Source organism: Eurytemora carolleeae, unplaced genomic scaffold (genome assembly GCF_000591075.1).
Source record: "Eurytemora carolleeae unplaced genomic scaffold, Eaff_2.0 scaffold858, whole genome shotgun sequence".
NCBI classification, from domain to species: Eukaryota; Metazoa; Arthropoda; class Copepoda; order Calanoida; family Temoridae; genus Eurytemora; species Eurytemora carolleeae.
This window is the reverse complement of record NW_019397386.1, coordinates 40,716-51,343: the sequence shown is the minus strand read 5'-3', so window position 1 is coordinate 51,343 and position 10,628 is coordinate 40,716. Positions and strand designations below refer to the sequence as shown.

The window sequence follows — 10,628 nt, the reverse complement described above, 5'->3', positions numbered from 1 at the left end:
CCGTCTCTTCTCTCCTTGATTTTATCTAATATTTTCCCGTCTCTCCTCTCCTTGATTTTATCTAATATTATCCCGTCTCTCCTCTCCTTGATTTTATCTAATATTATCCCGTCTCTTCTCTTCTTGATTTTATCTAATATTATCCCGTCTCTCCTCTCCTTGATTTTTTCTTATATTATCCCGTCTCTCCTCTCCTTGATTTTATCTAATATTATCCCGTCTCTTCTCTCCTTGATTGTATCCAATATTATCCCGTCTCCTCTCTCCTTGATTTTATCTAATATTAGCCCGTCTCCTCTCTCTTTGATTTTATTTAATATTATCCCGTCTCCTCTCTCCGCACCCTGATTTCTTATCTTCCTCTGTCCGTCCCTAAACCCCGAGGTTTCACTGCCGGCATCCTTCAAGATTTTCTCTCAGATACTCTTTTAGTTCCAGAGTGTTGATTCAAGGTTGCATTCTTCTCTCTTCCTTACTGTGTATTCTGATAAACCCCATTCAATATTCTGTATTCTGATAGACACCATTCAATATTCTGCATTCTGTATTTAGTTTACCCTATCCTGTACTCTGTATTAATATTCTGTATTCTGTTGTGTTCTTTATCCTGCATGCTGTACCAATTCTCCATTCTGTATTCTGCATTCTGTACTGCACTGTATTCTGTATTCTCGATTCTTTAATCTTTATATATACTTTTCATTTTGTATTTGTATGTATATGTGTTGTATTTTTGTGGGTTTGGTGTTTGCTGCAACAAAAAATTACTTTTTTAATAATTTATTATGTTAAAATATTTATATTTTATATTTTACAATATCTTATCTCTATATTAATAGTTGAAATAGTTTATGAAGTAAACTTTGATAAATTGAGCAGAGAAGTTTCTCGGTGTTTAGTTAGATAAGTTTAATGATACCTCTCTTAACTTCATACATGCAGATTTTTATAAGAAGTTAACACTTGTTTAAATAGGTCGTAAGATAGGGCTGGAGTTTGCCTGCATGTTCGTAGATTACATGGAATGTTGCATCAGTTTTCAAGTCTGGGTTGACTTTAAAGTGTCGCAGCGCCTTGGCCTTTGATTTTTCCTCACTAACTCACTTATACTTTTTATAGCCCTAGACATATACATTTAGGAAATATAAGACACTTGTTTTAGCTCTTATAGTTTTTAGAAGTAATTGGCAAAATTCTTATCATTTGAGAGCTTGCAACATTTGACTCTTAGTTAGATTAAGATATTAAAAAGAGAAGGTTAACTTTATGAACGCTATAAGACAGATTTGCCACTTTCGGACTTTATGTCACGTTAAGGAGCTAAAGTTTGAAAAATATGTACGATGTCGTCGTTTAGGATGCAGGGAATCAGTCTGAAGCAGGGAATCAGTCTGAAGCAGGGAATCAGTCTGAAGCAGGGAATCAGTCTGAAGCAGGGAATCAGTTTGAAGTAGGGAATCAGTCTGAAGTAGGGAATCAGTCTGAAGTGAAGTAGGGAATCAGTCTGAAGTAGGGAATCAGTCTGAAGTAGGGAATCAGTCTGAAGTAGGGAATCAGTCTGAAGTTTACCGAATATCCAGACAAAACTCTAGTGTAAACAAATAAAAGGGAGTGACTGGCAAGGTGGGGTAGTTGAGCTGAGAGCGCACCATTATTAAACAAGGATATTTAAGAAAGAGCGCAAAACTTTTTTTTCAAAATCTCACTGGATGGACTAATTCAGAGGTTTCTACCACATACAAGTTTTTTTTAACAATTATTTAATATCCCTGATGAGAAATGTCACAAAACTTCTGGTAAAAACTAATTTTAAACAGGTTGAGAGAAAAATGAAAAAAGTAATCAATTAATATTTTCCGATCCAAACGTTTTTTACATCTTCTCTCGAGTTAATCCAAGATCTGTCCGCTTGGAGCTCTATTCACCAACCTCAGTGTAAGAGTTGCATGACCCGTGCCGGTACAACACGTACTATATATGCATTTAGTCGTAACGTCCAGTCAGGGTACCCAGTAAAGAGGAAAAGCCAGCACGTTTTATGCAAAAAAATGTAGCGTGGCAAGATTACAGTGCCCCACTTAAATAAAGTCTTAATAGTTTTGCGATAGCCAAAAAATTTATGTCAAACCGGTTCAGAATAAACAAAAATTAAGAAATACACTATTAATTTCTCAAAAACATTATTCAATCTTTAGTTTGTTATTATAAATACAAATTCTCATTCATGATAGTAAAGATTCCGGGATCAAATAATGATTTATTGATTAAACCCTCTGGAAATGTCGTCTTCAAACTTTATTTAGGCTGAATTAGTCTCTCTTGTGATATTATAAAGAATAGTTTTAGAAATTATACAATGTAAAAACGTGTCACATGCTATCCACATGCTATCCACATGCTATCCAATGGTTCCTCATATTTTTTAATTCCCAGTTCGATTCTTATCTTTGTCGGTCAACCCCTTTAAGTATAGTAACAAAGAAATTAGATCTTTGCCACTAACTCCAATTTTTTAATCCCGAATATCTCTTCAACCTGATGGTGTAAACCTTTGAAATTTTAAATATAAATCAGTTGAGCGAGTTCCTAAGATTTAGGGATTTGAAATTCAGAGTTTGTAGCAAAAGCTTTATTCCTTTTAGTCTTAATCTTTTCGCCAGGAATGTTTACAACTGCAAATAGTAAAATATAAAAACGTCATTTAAAAAAATTAGTGAACCTATATTTATTTAAGCTAGTTTGTACATTTTTAATTTCTAGTTTTAAACATAAATTTCAGCTAGTTTGTACATTTTTAATTTCTAGTTTTAAACATAAATTTCAGCTAGTTTGTACGTTTTTAATTTCTAGTTTTAAACATAATTTTTAGCTAGTTTGTACATTTTTAAATTCTAGTTTTAAACATAAATTTCAGCTAGTTTGTACATTTTTAATTTCTAGTTGTAAACATAAATTTCAGCTAGTTTGTACGTTTTTAATTTCTAGTTTTAAACATAATTTTCAGCTAGTTTGTACATTTTTAATTTCTAGTTGTAAACATAAATTTCAGCTAGTTTGTACGTTTTTAATTTCTAGTTTTAAACATAATTTTCAGCTAGTTTGTACATTTTTAATTTCTAGTTTTAAACATAGATTTCAGCTAGTTTGTACATTTTTAAGTCAAACTATAGAAATATTGAACTGAAAAGTTTGATAAATTGCAGCGTTTAAAAATACTGTTTCATGCAAGATACTAATGCAAGGAAAATTAATTGAGGTCGCGTATACTCTGCGTACATATTGAAACCAGTTCTCTATGGGCGGAATTTCTAAACAAGAATAGATGCATCAGTGTTCGTTTAGTATCCGAGGAGGATAAAAACATTTTGAAAATTCACATAATAGTTTCCTAAGACCAGAATATTTCATAGATTATTTTTGTGCAAATGGATTTCATGTCAGGATTCGACATCCGTCTTGTGTTTACTTTTCCGCCCAAAGACAGTACACTGCAGCCTGCAGGGCAAAAAAATGCGTACACCTCTGAAGTATCTTTCCTTGCATTAGTATCTTGGTTTTATGGAAAGTTTTTGACCTCAATTTCCAAAAATGTGTGTCCAAAACTTTAACAAAATTTGAACTTATTGTTTCTAATGCTCTTCAATAAAAAGTCAGTAAAATATTAATTGTTTTAAAAATCTGCAAGAATTGAATTATTTATTACAAACACTCAAATCCTTAACTTTGTTGCGGAACATATCTTTAAAATTAGAAGACTCTTTGGAGAAATATACATTTTATTTTTTTTGTTAGAAATAAATTCTCTATGCGTTCTCTTCTCCACAAATGTACATCAATATCAATCTCAGATTATTTTCCTTAGAACAGAAACAAGGTTCTGCACTGCTTTATTTGGAAACCAAGATAAAATTTGTTCAGAAAAAAAAACTTATTTCTCTCAACAAACAATAATTTTTACTTTGATTAATTGATCAAGCAGAATTTATAATTTGAAATATCAAAACAACATCATGTTGCAAAAATATAAGGGTAAGAAAAATTTGAGGTGATTGATCAGTTATATTTTCCTGACAAAATATCCTTAAATGATCTGGATAAAAAGGCAATTGACTCTTAAAATTTGTACGCTCATGATAGATCTACTCTACCACCTGCCTTTTAATTAAATTTGAATCTACATATTATGGAAAGTTGGAACCACTGTATTTCTTAAAAAGAATTAACTCGTAATTTTTCTTGGAAAAAAAAAACCTCAGCAAAAATTAAAACCCCGTTTTACGCCACTTTGTCACTGATCAGTCTTAAAGCAACTGTGAATTATTTAAAGCACTGTTAAAAAATTGTTACTTTGAAATACGTTCAGGAAATAAGATATCCGTTGTGAAAAAGTCATTATTTTCTTTATTAAGATATAAATCAAAATGTCCACTGCATGTCGTGCTTACAATCTCAGTTCCGATTATTGATATGGGTGAATTTCATTAATGTATCCGTGAAGAAAAAATGAAAAAATATAAACGCCGGACCAAAGGATTAAGAACAATAGAATTATCTTTTATGTTAGTTTAGTTAGATGTTATGTCAGATTTTGACGGGGAGGGGGTGGGGGGGGGGGGGTGTTAATAACTTAAAACGGTTTACATTATTAGAACGCTTGAACTTCTTCATTTTTTCAACATCATAGTTGTGAACAAATTTTGCTAATCCTAAATCGGTAATGTTACATCGTCTATACGCAACATCCCCCCTACTGAACTTCCGACCTACGGCAATATCGGACTTACGCCAGCTGTTTATTTTTGTATTATTTGAGGGTTAGCTTAGGTTAAGACAATTTTTGGGCCGAGCGCTGCGGCATAGGACAGGCTAGGGGGCCGAGCGCCGCGGCTAGGAATGGCTAGGGGGCCGGGCGCTGTGGCCAGAAGTCTATATAGCAGCTGTAAAACCACGTGCTAGTAGGTCGGATGTGTAGTATAGCGGATTTGGCGTAGGTCAGAAGTGGAGTATAGCGGATTTGCGTAGGTCAAAAAATACACCACCTCCTAAATCTAAACCCTAATCGGCAATGGTATAAGCACGACGACATTTAATCTATGCTGTTAGAACTTTTATAATAAGAGGCTAAAATATCCGACCTACTGTTGTTTGAGCTATTGAATATTTCGACAATTGTTTATGTTTCTAGATGGTTGCTTCCAAATGCAATGTAGTAATTAGAATAAAGATAACGGCACATAGGGCTACCAACAGTATAAAGAAGATAATTTCGATTACACTTTACTTGCATACAATTTATGACATAACAAATTTAAATGTGTATACAGAGCGTCCCATATCATATTAGATTATCTCCAATCTTTAACGCCAAAATACACACATGATACTCGAAAAATCTAGCATTTTCTGCAAAAAAATTTATTAGTCTTGTTAAATCTTTCAAAATTATTTTTCTTAAATTTTTTGATTTGTTTTCCAAATCGTAATTTTGATTTTCAACAAGGAACAATTATGAAATACATAAATAAGAGTTCACTTGAACATGGTATACAATTACACATCGTCTAAATCATACAATTTATCATTTTTAGGTTGAATAAATGTAAACTACAGTTTAAAAGATTAATATGAATGTCGTTTCCTTCATACCAGTGCTGATTTCCAGGGTTTGCATTTCTCTTGCAGGGTGAGGGTGGAAGACAAACAAACGGCGGGTCGGTATTTCAAGAAAATCAGAAATGCTTCATAACTTTTATAGAAATCAAGGTACAGGGCTAAAACTTATATATTTGAAAATCCCTTGCCACCCGGCCACCCACCCCAGCCTGTATTAGACAAAATAGCCCAGCCTGGATAGGTTTAATATTGGTAGGTGTTTTTTTTTTATCTTTTTGTCTGTTAAAGGACTATAAGCTAATAATTTCAAGTAATCCTCCATGCAAAGATGGCAATGCCCTGTTCAAAACTGTATACCATCAAAACCTTTGACAGAACCAGGTTGTCGGACTTATTCCGAAAACGTTTGTACTTGTTGAACACTATGTTTCCCACTTGTTTTAACGTTTAACTTTCTGTAACGTCAAGGGATACAAGTAATGCATCTGCTGCGTTGGGTTCACACTGTACGCAGATTGCAGGGTACACCGCGTTTTATAGGAATTCATCTGGTTTTTAAGAGATTTAATCACAAAGCTCTCTTTATTCGATGGTCAAACAGTCAAAGGTTAAAAGGGCACCATTGTAAACCGAGTATTGATCTCTTTGGATGAGGTTAACTTAAAATTAAGCATACAGTCCCTTTAAGTAATTATTTTTCTGATCTATATCATTGTTTAAAGGGACTGTAAAGGAAAAATGATAGGGGGTATAGGCTGAAAGCTCATCACTTTAGCTCTTGATCGCGACCCATAAAAGTTTTATCTTTTTACATATATGAACTTTCGTATAATTTTAACAGAGTTTTATATCAATTTCTCGAGACAGGAACATCAGATAAAACTTTCATGGGTCGCGATCAAGAGCTAAAGTGATTAGCTTTCAGCCTATACCCCCTTTCATTTTTCCTTTACTGTCCCTTTAACTGTTGCTTTTTTTCCTAAATAGTAGATTGTCGGTTTGAGTTTTTTCCCTTTGTTACCTGGTGACTCGACCTAGTTTAACTAATATCCTGAAGGAAAATATATTCACAGCATATCTTTACAATATTATACTTTGCAGAATCATGAAGATTTATTAGGTTTTCCTAACATAAAATATCTTTACAATTACAATATGTACAGAAAAGTGGAGTCATTCTTTAAACCTGTTTTGACAGGAAAGGAGATGTCGTCATTGCAGATGTGCATGAAAAAATAGGGACAGAATTTTACACTTTACACCAATTAAAGGAACTGTAAGCATAATTTAAAGTAACATTCAATTTAAACGATTCCCTTAAAACATTTGACTGAACTAGGCTTTCTGAAGGCATATCCTTATTAATCTTTAAATTAAATTTTCTAGCAGTGGCAAATAATAATAATTTATTTTCAAATGTTTTACAATAAAAAGTCAATATTTTCAACGCTTACAGTCCCTATAAACCGATTTTAGATTTTTTCTATTTTTAGCTGGTTCATTATTGCTTTTGTTTGAAAATTATAAACTTTATATCGTATAAGTACATATCTAAATGTGTAATATCTTGAACACAATAAAACCAATAAAACAATTTTTCTTAGTTTTCTAGAACCATGTATAATAAATGTACAATACATAACTTGATCCATATTATTCATCATATCTCGCTTAAAGGTTTAGACAATAGAAAACTTACCCTGAATCGAAGAAATATGCTTGATGTTTGTTTATATAAATCAAATTTTATTTTAAAAATCCTTTTAAAATTCAAATTTACTTTTGTGAAATCAAATGCTGTCTCTTACCTCCTTAAGAAATCTTTTGTTAAAACTTCCATTTTTTCCAACACTGATCGTGAATATAATTTTCTTATTTTCTAATTTTCAGAAAATGTACTCAAACAACAGCTCCTCTCTTTGGGAGACTTGTGATACAATCGAATGTTTGGTAAGTTAATGCAGGTTAACCCCAATCAAGTAGATTTTTGATTTCCTGGGCTTTGCTTCAGTTCACTCAATAGTACAGGGTTACCCACAAAAGAGAGACTTCAGAGACGTTCAACTGTACAGGATTAATACAGTATGTTTACATTCATGGTTTCCAACAGCTGTAAACTTGTTTCTTACTTTGCCATAATTAGATAAGCAATTAAAAGTCTATGTTCACTACAAAAGACTTAATTTTAGCTTGGAATTTTCAAGTTTACGCGTCGTCTTTACAGTCCCATCCTTTTTGGGTAACCCTGTATATACTCTCATTTCCTGGTCCTTGCTCCAGTTTACTCAATAGACTTTGCTCTCATTTCCTGGTTTTTGCTTCATTTTACTCAATAGTATTTGCTCTCATGTCCTAGTCTCTTCTTCAGTTTACTCAATAGTATATTTGCTCTCATATCCTGGTCTTTGATTCAGTTTACTCAATAGAATTTGCTCTCATATCCTGGTTTTTGCTTCAGTTTACTCAATAGTATTTGCTTGCATTTCCTGGTCTTTGCTTCAGTTTACTCAATAGTCTTTGCTCCCATTTCCTGGTCTTTGCTTCACTTTACTCAATAGTATTTACTCTTATTCCCTGATCTTACTTTTGGTCTATTTAATAGCTTTCTTGTTATTGCTCCAAGAGAAAATTTGAGGCAAGACTATTATTGAGATTGAGATCAGGCTTGATACTTTAATTTTTATTTTTTACCCTCCCGGCATTTTATAAATAAAAAATGCCATTTTGTTGAAATTTTTTTTCTTCAAAATTTCCGTTTCATAAAAACAATTCTAAAGAAAAAATCCGCGGCATTTTCAAAACGTCTCACTTTTTATCTCAGTCTTGAATAAAGCCTTGTTAAAAAAAAGAAAATTCAACCTTTAAATCAAATTGATCACAAAAAAACTATGCCGTTATTAAAATCCTCGAAACCATGGGTTGAGATTAGTATATCGAATTAAATAAACGACCTTGCATTTTTCATAAACATTACCTTTAAGTAATTGAATTCTGATGAAAACAAAATATGTTTTCAAAAACAACCCTCTTCAATACATGTTTGTTTTGTATATTTAACAAGTGGCAACATTTTGTCAGATACAGTGTTACCAACAAAGGAAGAGACTTTACAGAATTCATCCATTTTCTTAGTTCACCACAGCTCTGTTCACTTTTTTCTTTCATTCATTTTCTTAGTTCACTACAGCTCTGTTTACTTTACGGAATCATCCATTTTCTTAGTTCACTACAGCTCTGTTCACTTTACGGAATTCATCTATTTTCTTAGTTCACTACAGCTCTGTTCACTTTTTTCTTTCATCTATTTTCTTAGGTCACTAGAGCTCTGTTCACTTTTTTCTTTCATCTATTTTCTTAGTTCATCACAGCTCTGTTCACTTTTTTCTTCATATATTTTCTTAGTTCACTACAACTCTGTTTACTTTTTTCTTTCATATATTTTCTTAGTTCACTACAGCTCTGTTCACTTTACGGAATTCATCTATTTTCTTAGTTCACTACAGCTCTATTCACTTTTTTCTTTATCTATTTTCTTAGTTCACTACAGCTCTGTTCACTTTTTTCTTCATCTATTTTCTTAGTTCACTACAGGTGTGTTCACTTTTTTCTTCATCTATTTTCTTAGTTCACTACAGCTCTGTTCAGTGTTTTCTTTCATCTATTTTCTTAGTTCACTACAGCTCTGTTCACTTTTTTCTTTCATCTATTTTCTTAGTTCACTACAGCTCTGTTCACTTTTTTCTTTCATCCATTTTCTTGGTTCACTACAGCTCTGTTCACTTTACGGAATTCATCTATTTTCTTAGTTCACTGCAGCTCTATTCACTTTTTTCTTCATCTATTTTCTTAGTTCACTACAGCTCTGTTCACTTTACGGAATTCATCTATTTTCTTAGTTCACTACAGCTCTATTCACTTTGCGGAAATCATCCATTTTCTTAGTTCACAACAGCTCTGTTCACTTTTTTCTTTCACTTCCAAATCATGATATATACCTTTAAAGAATATATTGAATGCAGACATTCAAATTCAACCTAGAGAAGATTTTCAGGTCGTCATTAAAGTTTTCTCTGTGGGTAGCCCAGGATATAAGTGTTTCCCGAATCCTTTGTGGGTAACCCTGGATATAATTGTCTCCCAAACCCTTGGTGGGTAGCCCTGGATATAATTGTCTCCCAAATCCTTTGTGGGTAGCCCTGGATATAAGTGTTTCCCAAATCCTTTGTGGGTAACCCTGGATATAAGTGTCCCCCAAATCCTTTGTGGGTAACCCTGGATATAATTGTCTCCCAAATCCTCTGTGGGTGACCCTGGATATAAGTGTCTTCCAAATCCTTGGCGGGTAACCCAGGATAAAAGTGTTTTCCAAATCCTTTGTGGGTAACCCTGGATATAATTGTCTCCCAAATCCTTGGCGGGTAACCCAGGATATAAGTGTTTCCCAAATCCTTTGTGGGTAACCCGGGATTTAAGTGTCTCCCAAATCCGCTGGTTATTTTCTATATGAAAGAATAAACAGTCGAAAAATTAGCTTTTTACATTCTTAATTGTTAACATCAGGGAGAAATTATAAAAGAGTCTTTACCACAAAATCTGATTTATTAGTCCCTATATCTTTGCACTTCAATGTTGTGGAGCTCTTTGATATTTTAAACTATGAATAATCTAAGTGTAAAATATCAAAGGTTTATACCATCAGATTACAATTATATTGTTTTTTTTTCAGCAATTCGATCGGGTTTCAAGAGATTTAAACACATCGATATCCCTGTACACTATGAACAGTCAAAGGTTTAAAGGTTCCTGTTGTAAAAAATCCGTTCCCTTTTTGCTTGGAGTAAAATTTGAAATCACGGTTACAGTCCCTTTAACAAGAAATTATCATATTATTGGGAAAAAGTAACCAACCTAAAATACTCTAGCCACGTGATGAGGCCGGTCAGGCATTCTTGACGTAGAAAACATGTTTGCAATTCTTTTGCAAATCATCTTGAATAGAACCCTTGATTCAACTT

At 33.0% G+C, this 10,628-nt stretch overlaps 1 protein-coding gene across 1 annotated transcript in view; it reads left to right on the top strand.

Annotated features, from left to right (window-relative positions):
- Positions 1–7,507: 7,507 nt before the first annotated feature.
- Positions 7,508–10,628, top strand: part of LOC111714009 (tachykinin-like peptides receptor 99D) — a 31,238-nt gene continuing 28,117 nt past the window's right edge. Inside the window, exon 1 of the mRNA XM_023489007.1 lies at positions 7,508–7,563. The gene's annotated coding sequence lies outside the window, so the exon portion shown is untranslated. The remainder of the gene's footprint in view (positions 7,564–10,628) is intronic.